We start from the raw sequence: 12,588 nt of genomic DNA on the forward strand, positions 1-12,588 counted from the left end.
TTCCAAGTAGGAGACCTCTGCCATACCCACCTCAAACATATTGTCTTAATGGTCAACACTGCCCTCTGCAGTCTACCAAGTACTTCTCTGATATGCTGAAGATAATCTTGCCAGGAATGGCTGTAGATGGCAATATCATCCAGGTAAGCAAGAGAATAATCTCCTGCTCCTGCTAGGATATGATCTACCAGCCTCTGGAAAGTTGCTAGAGCATTTTTAATCCCAAAGGGCAGATTCGTGAACTCATACAAGCTGAAAGGAGTCACAAAAGCTGACCTCTGTCTAGCGATGGGAGTTAAGGGCCACTGCCAGCAGCCCTTCGTAAGATCAATAGTGGTCAGATACTTAGCACCACCCAGCTGCTCTAGGGCTTCATCTGTCCTAGGCATGGGGTAAGCATCTGACTCTTTGTGACTATTTAGTTTCCTGTAGTCCATGCAGAACCTGGTGCTGCCATCCTTCTTTGGTAACAGCACCATTGGGGGAGGCCCAGGGACTGGTGGACTCCTGAATTACTCCCAGTTCCAGCATCTCCTGTATCTCCTCCTTCAGAGTCTGTCTGACTCATTCAGACACCCTGTAAGGGGCCTGCTTTATAGAACTTTGGGGCCCTGTGTCCACATGGTGGTGCACAAAGTGGGCGTACCCTTTTTTCCCAGTGAACATGTCCCCAGTCACCTATAACCCTGCTCAGATTTCTCAAACCTGGGTAGTGGATAGCTGCTGGGACATTGCAACCCTTTCCACTGAGGTGTCAGTCTGAGCCTCACTGAGGAGATCAGTCAGCAGGTCCCACTTAGACTCCTCCTGCCATCCACTGCAAATACTCAGCACAAGGGCCTCTCTGTCATTTTAAGGCTTCATCATGTTAGCATGGTATAATTTGTGCCCTTGCCTCCTGCCTAGCAGTTCTATTATGTATTAACATCACTGACCTTCCTTACCACCTTGAAGGGGTCTTCCCAAGCTGCCTGCAGTTTATTGTGTCTGACAGTAATGAGCACCATCACCTGCTGTCCTACAGCATACTCTTTGGCTCGAGCATTCCTGTCATACCAGACCTGTCTCTGCTGCCGGGCTCCTGCCAGGTTCTCCTGGGCCAAGACCATGAGCTCCCTAAGCCTTGTCCTGAGATTTAGGACATATGCCACAACAGACTCCTTGTGGGATACACACAACCTCTCACTCAATACAAACCTAGAGTTCCCCAAACCATATACCCATACAGCTACTCAATGGCTGAAAAACCTGTGGATTCCTGGGGTACCTTTCCATAAGCAAACAACAGATAGGACAAATCTTTGTCCCCCTCCCTCTTAAACTGGTTTGCAAATGCACATAGCATGGTCTTTAGTGTAGAGTTTAATCTCTCCACAAGACCATTAGTCTGGCGGTGGTAGGGGGTTGTCTTTAGGTGTTTCCCCCACAGTGCTCCCACACACAAGTCAGCAGGTCTGATATGAAATTGGAACCTCTGTCAGTCAGAAATTTTCTTGGGAAACCTACTCTGCCAAATAGCTCTACTAAAGCATTTGCCACCTTATCTGCCTTGATGGAGGACAGAGCCACTGCTTCAGGGTATCTAGTAGCATAAGTTACTACCACTAGGATATACTTCTTTCCTGTGGAACTTGGAGTGCTCAGAGTCCCCATAATTTCAATAGCTCCTTGTTGCACGTCTGGTCAGGATAAAACAGACGAACATTTGTGGGTTCAGTTCAAGCAGCTTTATTACACACAAACACATCAGAAATGAGGCTTTGTAACTTCAAGTTAAACTTATAAACAGTTTAACTACCGCACTCATACATGTTAATACTGTAGCTGTTCTCTCATGGCACTGCTGCCTGCACATGCTCAGTATTGATATGAACATGCTTACATCTGGAAATGGCTCTTAAAGGTACATACACTCTGATCTACAGCCTCCCTCTTTGAGAAATAGTACATATATGAAATGACAGTACTCAATGACATGCAATTTACAGAAATGATCTTCTGACATGCAGTTATACAAAACTAATTATCTGGCATGCAAGTGCACAAAATTAGACAGATATAAAACAATTATGCCCAGGTTGCTGTGTATTTTACACTAGGTCTAAAAATACGACCCGAGCATGTAACAAAAAAGTCAGAATTGGATTTAGCAATGGGGACTGTCTTCAAGAAATGTTCAACTTTGGGGACATCTGGAACATCATCAGAAATGGGAATGGATACTGAGACATGTTCTTCAGTACGGACATTATCAGGGTTGCTCTGAGATCTAGAGTTTGTATCACAGGTACGATGCTGTGATATAATTTCTGATACAGGAAGAAGATGTCTGCATTTTTTCCTGTACTCCATGCCCTTAGATTCCACTAAGTAGTATATTGCCTTGGTAAATCTACCTCTCACTTGATCTATTTGATCAAAACCTTTCTCCATTTGTATCCTCACTGTCTCTCCTTCTTTTAGCAGACAAAGAAATCTGTTCATTTTATCATTGCTGAACTTATGAAAAGAGCACTTCTTAAAAAGTTGGACTTTGATTACTCTTTTGTTTTTAGCATTGGGCACCAACAAATTAAAACTGAGAGGCAAGGTTGTTCTGGTTTGCCTAGATAGAAGCCTCTGAGCAGGCCAAGTTGGTTGTCATGGGTTATATTTCTGAGAATAAATTGAAGAAGATCTTGGTATTGTCATGCATTGACTTCTCCAGTAATTGCTTTGCACTCTATACTGCATGTTCAGCAAGGTCCTTTGACTGTGGATATTCAGGACTGCTAGTAACATGGATAAAGTCCCACTCTTTAGCCAATATCTGAAACAATTGACTGTTAAACTGAGAACTGTTGTCACAGATAATTTTGTGTGGACTATCACAGACTGAGAAATTATGTTTCATCTTAGTAATAACAGCACTGGATGTTAGGTTATGTAGCAAATTGATCTCAAACCAGTTTGAATAAGAGTCTACCAACACTAAGTAATGCTGATTGTTCCACTCAAATATGTCAGTTGCTACTGCTGACTAAGGTACTTCAAGAATTTGCTTAGCTGAAGTAGCTCTTTTTGCAAATGCGGCTTAGTACTGTTGCACATTGAACAAGAAGAAAGCACTTTATCAATGGCTTTTGCTAGAGAAGGTGAAAATACTAGTCCTCTCACCCTTCAATTGGTAGAATCAGAACCTGGGTGGCCATGATGCAAAATCTGAATGTATTCATGTTGTAAGGAAGTAGGAACAATAACTTTTGGACCTTTGAAAAGGATGCCATCTTTCATCAGAATCTCATCTCTGTATGGAAAGTAAGGTTTTACTTCTGGCAGTATCCAGGATTCCTTTGACAGCTATCCTACATTGATGAAGATGGTTGAGCTTTTGCAAAATTGGATCAGTCTTTCTATGATCTTTCAGCTCATCAAGTCTCATGGTAGAAAAATTATGCACTTCTATGACATCAAAGTCAAAACTCTCTGCATCAAGCTGTTCCGTGGTATTTCTGGGTGATCTGGATAAGGTATCAGCAAGGTAAAGAAGTTTTCCTCTTGTATAGACCATTTTGAAATTGTACTTTTGCAATTTCAGCATCATTCTTTTTAGTCTTGCTGGAGTGGAATGCATAGGCTTCTATAAATTATTGACTAGAGGTTTATGGTCAGTTTCTATCTGGATAGCTCAGACATAAATATTATCATGGAATTTTGAACATGGAAACACAATTGCCAAATGTTCCTTTTCAATTTGAGCATACTGCGTCTTAGTTTGGGTAAGAGTTCTAGATGCATAGGCAGTTGGTCTGCCCTCTTGAAGAGTAACTGCACCAAGACCAAATTATGCAGCATCACAGGAAAGAACTACTGGTTTGTGGACATCATAGTATCTTAATGTAGGAGGGTTAGCAATTTGCTGTCTGAGGTTATCAAATGGTCTCTGATGTTGTTCTAACCATGGCCATGCAACATTTTTGCATGTCATCTCTCTCAAAGGGGCTGATAACTCACTAAAGTCAGGGATACATTTGTTCAAATGGTTAACCATGCCAAGAAAACTTTGTAGAGCTTGGACATTGTCTGAAGCTGGCATCTCAAGAATGGCTGCTTACTTGGAAGGATCTGGTTGTAAGCCTGTACTGGTAAATAAATGACCTAAATAAGTAACTTCTCATAATCTGGATTTGCACTTCACATGATTGAGGTTTAAATTCACTTCACGCGCTCTGTCCAGAACTTTCCTGAGGTTTCTGTCATGCTCTGTGTCACCATTGCCTCCAACCAGTAAATCATCAACTATTATAGCACATGGGTAGCCTGAAAAAATTTGTGCCATTGCACGCTGAAAGACTTCACTGGTAGAATTTATTCCAAAAGGCATCATGAAGAATCTGTATCGACCAAATGGGGTACTGAATGTAGTCAGTAGTAAAGATGTGTGATTAAGCATTACTTGCCAAATGAACTCTTTGCATCTACGACAGAAAAAACAGTGGCATTTGGCATGAGGGTTGCAGTCTCCTCAACTGTAAGCACAGGATGATGAGGTCTTTTTAATGCCTTTTTCAAGTCTCTCAGGTCAGTGCATATTCTGATTTCATCTAAATTTTTCTTATGAGCAGCTACCATGGAAGACACCCACTCAGTCGGTTCTCTGACTGGACAAATCACACCTTGCTGCACCATTTTGTCTAACTGGACCTTAACTTTGTCCTGCATAGCTGTTGGAACTCTCCTTGCAAGTCTGACCACTGGACTGACCTCTGGGTCTACTTTCATTGAGTACAGAACTGGAAGTTTGCCTAGCTTGATGTCGAAAACATCAGCATACTCTGAGAAAATAGCATCAGTAAAACTGGAACTGGGACATGTGCTTACATGATGGAGTTCTTTGTTAAAAGAAAGCCGTTTCATTCTCAAACTGTCTCTGAGACCTAATAATAACTGCACAGGTCTTCAGACTACATAAAATTGCAAGCTGTAACTTTCCCCAGTCGACTAGCATAAAAGCACTGCTGAACCTTTGGTCTGAATCTCTTCACCTCCATAGGCAACAAGCTATGCACAGTTGCCCAAATTAAGTTGCTCACCAGCCCTCACTTTAGCAAATGTTTCTGCTGACATTACATTACACTTTGAACCATTGTCTCCTTTAAGCTCTGTGGGTTTACCATTGATCAGGACAGTACAAAATGCTTTATTCTTTGACAACAAATCTATTGCATTAACTTTGTCACTGACCGCTGATACGCCATCTACATAGAAAGTAGCATTGCAGCTTTCCATATGATCAACTTGCTTTTTTGAGTGAACTTTCTTAATAACTGAATGAGCCTTACTTGATTTACAAAACTTTTAAAAATGGTTCCATTTTTTACACGTGTGGCATTTTCTGACCAAATGCTAAGTACATCTGTCTTTTATACTCATGATTGGCACCACAATTATGACAGTTAACAATAAGACTTGACTTGGGTTTTGCTGGCTCACTCTTCTACTGCACTGAGCATGCCCTTTTTACTGAGCTAGTCTTGGAACTTGCTAGAATGCTATGGGTCTTCCTGCCACACTCATAAGAGTTGCTGCTGCCACATGCTTAGGCCTGTTTCTGCTTGCCACGTGCTGCATGCTGTCTACGTTTGCTCTAGACGCTGTTGAAACCATGCTCTTATCACTTGTAAGCATACTTGTTTGCCTTTCTGAGAACTCATGGATTTGACAAATCTATGGCTTTGCTTAACGTTAAATCACTGTCATGAAGCAAAATCACTGATCCCTGACATAGCGGGCAGTACCTCCTATTTTCATACTAAGTACCTTAAGGAAATGTGCCACCCCATAAAAGATACACATAGTCTGGCATTGGTCTTCATCTGACACTGAGAAATAGATGTACTGATCCACACATGCCAAGAGTACATTCAAGAATGGCGGAATTATCCTCAAGGTAGGAGCCTGTGAAATACCCGAGGTGTCCCCAGTCTGTCTCTAGAAACTCAATGTGGCAAGTATATTAACAGTTATACATGCCTTAGTATTCACAGGGATAGGAACTTCATTCATCCCATCGGTAACATGAGGGGCATACATGTTCACTAAGATCCTTATAATATCCATGTGAAATCTGATTCTATAAAGAATTTTCTGATTCTCAAAATTATAATATGTTATTGTCTGTTCATATCTCTGCCTTTTTTGGCCATGAGCTCCACTGGGTGCAGTCAAGTTTACGCATATCCAGGACAGACATCTCACACCAGGAAATATCTATAGGTTAACAGGAAAGGACAGCATCTTCCTGAATTGCAAAGTAAACAGAGCAGCTGTGATTACACTTTTTAGAACAAATTCTGTGGTTGGTGCGGAAACGCAACAGTTTATGACAATGAATTTTAAACAGGCAGGAGAAGGACTTTTTAGCATATCAGTTTTACACCATTTCTCATTTACCATATTATTATAACTTCATTTGCTTTTCACCTCTTCATGGCCATCTCTCCTTGGCATAAATAGCCGCTGTGAATCATGCCTTTGTTATGCTTCTTTATGATGCTTGCCAATTGACCTTACATGTTTGCATAATGGCAATAAATTCCACCCTTGGTCAGATAATGTTATAGCAGCACTTCCTGATGCACTTTTCAATACTGCTTTGAACATTATTTTCAGTTGTAGTACTATATTGAGCTTTCACATCTCTTCACCAATTATTTCTAAAAACTTTTCATTTTCTTTATGTCAGTTCCTTACCTACCCTCCAGTCTCAGTCTCTGTGTGTTATATATGAAATTAATATATTTTTCTTTGACTGCTTTCTTGGCTTCATTTTATTTAATTTGGTAGTTTGCTTATTTTGTTGTTATTTGAGTTTCCATTCACGTTTCTCCTTTGATCTCAAACATTTCCAGAGAATTCACAGGATGATTTTGAATTAACCCAGTCAACCTGGCAAAATTAGGTTATTGCCAAAATCATGCAATCTTGTCAGTGTAACCAGAATTCAAACCAGCCAGCTTCATCTCTTCCCATTCCTTTCTGTATATCTGTCACAGTTCAAACATCCAGGCACTCACATTTGTTTAAAACAGCTCACTGTACTGAAAAAACTTCCAAACCTCTTCACTAATTCTTTGGGATGCACATGCTCAAGACATATGCAATTCCTTTTAACACATTTCCCAGGTAAAAAGGAATTATATTAAACTTTTAACTTTGATGCCCTCAATTCCATTACCTTGATGCATGTGTGTGTGTGTGTGTGTGTGTGTGTGTGTGTGTGTGTGTGTGTGTGTGTGTGTGTGTGTGTGTGTGTGTGGAGAGGCATCACATAAGAATATTATGTAAAGACATACGTTACATGACTTGGAGTTGTCTTTCTTTGAGGCTGAATACTAATGATAATTTAGATTGTTTGCTTTAGTGTCTTTCTGCACTTTTTATATTGTGAGTGTTTGTTACAGTCTTTATAATTGTCATAACTGTATGCCGTTTAAATTTTCTCCACTGTTTTCTTACCGTCTAGACTTTCACCTGACAATAGCCTCTTGTGTCCAGTGAGAATCCAATTACCAGGTTAAGTAAACTAAATAACAGGTTTTGTGAGAATCCATTTACCAGGTTAAGTAAATTAAATCACAAGCTTTGTGAGAATCCAATTACCAGGTTAAGGAAACTAAATAACAGGCTTTGTGAGAATCCAATTACCAGGTTAAGGAAACTAAATGACAGACTTTGTGAAAATCCAATTAACAGGTTAAGGAAACTAAATGACAGGCTTTGTGAGAATCCAATTACCAGGTTAAGTAAACTAAATGACAGGCTTTGTGAGAATCCAATTACCATGTTAAGTAAACTAAATGACAGGCTTTGTGAGAATCCAATTACCAGGTTAAGTAAACTAAATGACAGGCTTTGTGAGACTCCAATTACCAGGTTAAGGGAACTAAATAACAGGCTTTGTGAGACTCCAATTACCAGGTTAATGGAACTAAATAACAGGCTTTGTGAGACTCCAATTACCAGGTTAAGGGAACTAAATAACAGGTTTTGTGAGACTCCAATTACCAGGTTAAGGGAACTAAATAACAGGCTTTGTGAGACTCCAATTACCAGGTTAAGGAAATTAAATAACAGGCTTTTTGAGAATCCAATTACCAGGTTAATGAAAGTAAATAGCAGGCTTTGTGAAAATCCAATTACCAGGTTAAGGAAACTAAATAACAGGCTTTGTGAGAATCCAATTACCAGGTTAAGGAAACTAAATAGGCTTTCAGCATTTGCTTAGATAATCTCTAGTGACTACTGAAGGGTGCAAAACAAAACTATAAAGCGATTCAGCTAATACTTTCCAAGAGAATATTTACTTATATTACTTTTTAACACGCACATACATATACATACATGCATGCACACACACATACACACATGCATGCACACACGCACATACACACATGCATGCACACAGATACACACACACACACACACACACACACACACACACACACACACACACACACACACACACACACACACACACACACGTGCACACATTAAATAAACTGTTATTTTAAGAGACTAAATATGGGCTCTCTTGTTTGAATTATTCAGCTGGATAATTTCAGGGCAGGAGCACTAATTATTCTATTCCAGGCAATAAAAGAGAAAAAAAATAAGTCATGTCATTATGTATTCCATAACCATGCCATTGTATCATTGATAATGCATGCTTTGTGACAAAAGTATTGCAGAGCTTTCATTTTCATATTATTTGTTTACTATACACTTAAGCCCATTGGTCACAGATGTTCTTGATTAGAGCGACCTGAGATCATGTGTGCTTAACTGACTTTTTTTCTTAATGATAGGATCATAGGATCATAGGGCATTACTAGGCTAAGGACAGACTGAAGGAAACTGACTCAGACTACAAGATGAAACTAGTTAACATATTACCTTAAACTTCAGTACTATATTAACAAGCGATATATAATCAATTTTATTAAATTGCTAGTGTTAAATAAATGTGACATTTACAACACGATAATATATATTAAATGATAAAGAAGACTTTTGAAGATTTGTATATAAATTATGTTATAATTGTAGATGTCTTTGCATTTGTGTGTGTGCATTTGTCTGTCTGTCTATCTGTGTTTTGACAATGGTACATTAAAAGACTAAGCAGATAAATTCAGTAAAAGAGATATTTTTTACTTTTCCAATTTATTGTGATGACTTTCCCAGCAATGGCTAGAATGAATCAAAGGAGACACATTTGTATTTTATGTATGGAATCTGCAATTCGTGCATTAAATAAAATCAAAAAGTTTCCAACAGTATAATTGCTTGACCATAATACTTTAGCAATGTTTCTGAATTCTACCCGAAATGGAACAATCATTTTACACTGTATAATCACGTGAAGCAAATTTGCATATCAGTAACTATAAGTTCAGCTCTTACTTTTGATTGGCATATAAAAAGCTGGGAAGAAAGTGGAATTGGATTTTCTAATATTGAATTGTATGCTAAGTCTGCCATTATAAATATAGTGAGTCACTGGCTAAATTCTTCTTATACTTCAAACTGAATGTTATTACATGAAACAATTTTAGTTTCAAATAGTGTGCTAATTGGCTTCACGTGATTATTTCCAGATTCCATACCTAAGATACAAGTGCCTCTCCATTCTTGCTATTGTCAGGAAAGTCATCACAATACATTTGAAAAGTTAAAATATCATGTCTTTTACTGAATGTATCTGCTTCGCAAAGAATGTATGTAATAAGGAATTACAAACAGTGTATAACACAACACCAAATATCATACAAACATTTACCTTAGCAAAAACTCAAAGACCTATTGGAAAAGTTGTACTGGTTTGTTCAATGTCAAGTTTTGTTGTGGACCTTGTATATAGTTTTGTTTCATAGTTAATGTTATATATTGCAAATTTATATCATAATTCATTCTGATTTAAAATGCAATCAGAGTTAAAAAAGACTTAATGACACAGATCCTGATGATCAGCCTTTAAGAAGTAGCAGAGGACAAAGTATGAATTAATGGAGAAGAACAATCATTTGAGGTCAGTGACTGAAATGGCACTTCAGATATAAGCAAGATCTAAAATAATAAATAAGTTTGCCCTACTTAAAGTATAAAAACAACTCAGAGTTCACCACATCCCTAGGAAAGGATGTGCTGACCTTGGAAAAATATTACTTCCACCCAAATGTAATTTACAGAAAAAGTATGTATAATTAATCAGAGGAAAAAGACAAAAAGTGTATCATCTGTTCTTCACAAATGGCATAAAAGAAATGCTACATGTACAAGAGTCATACAAGATAGTCATTATTTTATGTTCCTAGAAAGTATTTGACAGCTCTGGGTAAGAAATAATGTAAATAGAGAAAGTAAACTTTACAGCACATATCTTTTAGCAATGAAATGGAAAATAGATTGGCATTTTCTTTTCACCATTCTATGTATCCTGCTTCTTTTTCACTTTAGACTGACCAGCACATTTCTTATGTCCTTATATATGTATGTACATTACAGTGGTTGATTAAAGACTAATTTAAGGTATCCCCTAATTAGGAGGAATAGCAGTAGTATAGCTTCTAGCATTTGTTTCTGGGTGGGAACCTTTCCACTGGGTCTGCAAGTCTTCTACATGCCCATGTGTGTTTTCACCAGGTCCTGCAGTTCACAGGCAAAGACATGGAGATACCTGACCTGGTAATCCTTGTAAAATGCTCTGTAAGTGAGTGAATGAGTATATCTGTTTGTGTGTGCATGTGTGTGCATAAATGTGTGTGTGTGTGGGTGTGTGTGTGTGTGTGTGTGTGTGTGTGTGTGTGTGTGTGTGTGTGTGTGTGAGTGTGTGCATGTGTGCGTGTGTGCGAGTGTGTGTGTGTGTGTGTGTGTGTGTGTGTATGTGTGTGTGTGCGCGCGCGCGCCTTGTAATGGACTGCCTTCCCATCCAGAAATGGTTCTTTGCCTTATTCAAATTGCTTGCTGAGGTAGGCTCTGAGCCCCTGTAACCATGAATATGATAACACAAATGTATTAGCTGGCACAGTAGCACAGTGGATAACATTATTGCCTCACAACAAGAGGTTCTCCAGATCAGTTCTTGGCTGTGATGCCTTCTGTGCGGAGTCTGCATTTCCCCTCTGTGTTTGCAAGCATTTCCTCCAAGAACCCCCCCCCCCAAAAAAAATTCCAAAGATATGCGGTAGGAGGATTAGACACTCTAAATTGACCATAGGTATGGGAGAGTGCATGTGAGTGTGTGGTATGAAACAACAGCTGTGTCAGGGCTAACCACCTGGTGGCATAAAACTTGGCTCTAGATAATTGTCACCACTGTAGTGACACCCCAAACCCATGTACAAAAATGGGAAAAGTGGCTGTGGATGGATGGATGGATGGATGGATGGATGGATGGATGGATGGATAGATAACATAAATGTATGAATAAATGCATATCCATCTCATCTAGGGGTTACAAATCAATAAAATATTTTCCTAGTGATTCTTTTATATTCATTAAATGCTTTACCAGTCAAGCTGTGTTGTTTCTTCATATATACTATCTGAATCACATACTATGGGATGCAACACATATGCTTACTATACCTCAGATGGGTAAAACCTAAAGAACTACAATGATGAAAAAAGGCCTGAAATTTAGAAGGATAAAAATTCAGACTATAAGCTGGTTTGTCAAATTGCTTCTATTATAGTGAGGTAATCATTATTTTTTCTTCTAAACCACATATGTAACTGCTGCAGTAAGCTGCAGGCAGTTCAGCAACACAAGTATACTGACAACATCTTTTCTGAGATATTTTAAGTCAAAGCAAACTAAGAAAAAATGCTACAGGGTATTACATAACTCTATATGTAATTACAAGGAGAAGAACAGAGGTAGCTTGCATTGGCTTTTGGAGAGGTGGATATGTTTTCTGATTAAGACGTATATAGTTTCAGCTGGCATGACTACAAATATCTAAGCAGGGAAGTTAGCTTCCTATGGACTGCATCCTACATTTCCCTATGATGTAAAACAAGGAATATAAAGAATATTATTTCATCTTTTGGATGGTTATGGTAGATTTATAGCAGCCCATTCAGACCACAAGTGATCATTAAGTTGTGGCATATAACGAGTGTAAAACCTCAAAGGCATTTTATAAATACCTGCAGCACTCTGTGATTAGAACACCATGCAGCGCCTCATTTCTACAATATTACCTCTGTGCTCTGACTACTGTAACCAGCTCTTCTTATCTGTTAATGTTTTGGGGCTGTCAGTATCTCTTCTAATATCTTGAAATAAATAGGTACTATAATTTTTTTTCACATACTGTTGCAGGACAATGCAGACACCTTATGTTCACTGACAATCATTATTAAACTCCACACACATACATAATGCAAGTTCAACAGTTATTAAAAACTGTAATTTTTCCCTATAGTTGCTGTTCTGCAAACACTTAATGTACCAGTACAGATGCAAACATATATTGCACTGTTAGGAATTTATTTAACAGAAGAAATATGCCTGTATAAAATAAATAAAACTGTATATTTTAT

Source organism: Protopterus annectens, chromosome 2.part1, assembly GCF_019279795.1.
Source record: "Protopterus annectens isolate FY-2018-M chromosome 2.part1, PAN1.0, whole genome shotgun sequence".
NCBI lineage: Eukaryota > Metazoa > Chordata > Ceratodontiformes > Protopteridae > Protopterus > Protopterus annectens.